This window comes from Carlito syrichta, unplaced genomic scaffold, assembly GCF_000164805.1.
Source record: "Carlito syrichta isolate Samal-C Ts95f unplaced genomic scaffold, Tarsius_syrichta-2.0.1 Scaffold309885, whole genome shotgun sequence".
NCBI classification, from domain to species: domain Eukaryota; kingdom Metazoa; phylum Chordata; class Mammalia; order Primates; family Tarsiidae; genus Carlito; species Carlito syrichta.
The window spans coordinates 325,961-326,549 of record NW_007253981.1 but is presented as its reverse complement, the minus strand read 5'-3'; positions in this window follow the sequence as shown (position 1 = coordinate 326,549).

The window sequence follows — 589 nt, the reverse complement described above, 5'->3', positions numbered from 1 at the left end:
GCAGATGTGGGCCTCAAGTTCATAGCCCCATGCATAGCCCAGGATTATATGGCACCCTGAAAATGAGGTGAGTATTCCTTGCTAGGGATTGAAGAAGATCCCAGCTACTGGTCAGCTTGTTGAAAATGTACACAGTGCCTCCAGCGAGAAGCTGAGATTGCCTCTTTAGTGAGGAACATTTTGAGTATAGCAGGGTTACCAGGTAGGCAGCATTCTGGCCACAGGGTAGTAATTGGTCTAGAAGCTACTTGCTCCATCTCCAAATCCTTTTGAGGTTAATTAAATTGACAAGAGTGAATTCAAGTTTCAAAATGGCACACCAAGGTATACAAGGTGGAGTATGTCATTAAGGCAAGGGTCTCACCAAGTTTGTACACAGAGCTCTGACCCCACCATACCCCTCCCCTCACCCTTTAGGCCTGCTTAGTCCTGCCCTCTATTCTTCCTCGGTGGCAGCTTCCAGCATCCAGAAGCCTTGAGCAGCTTTGGCCTCACAAGTTGGGCATGGCCCAATTAAGGAACTTCATGGCAACTTCAAAGCCAAGGAAGCAGGCCTGAGAAGGGATTGGGAGGAAGAGAAAAGCTGGCA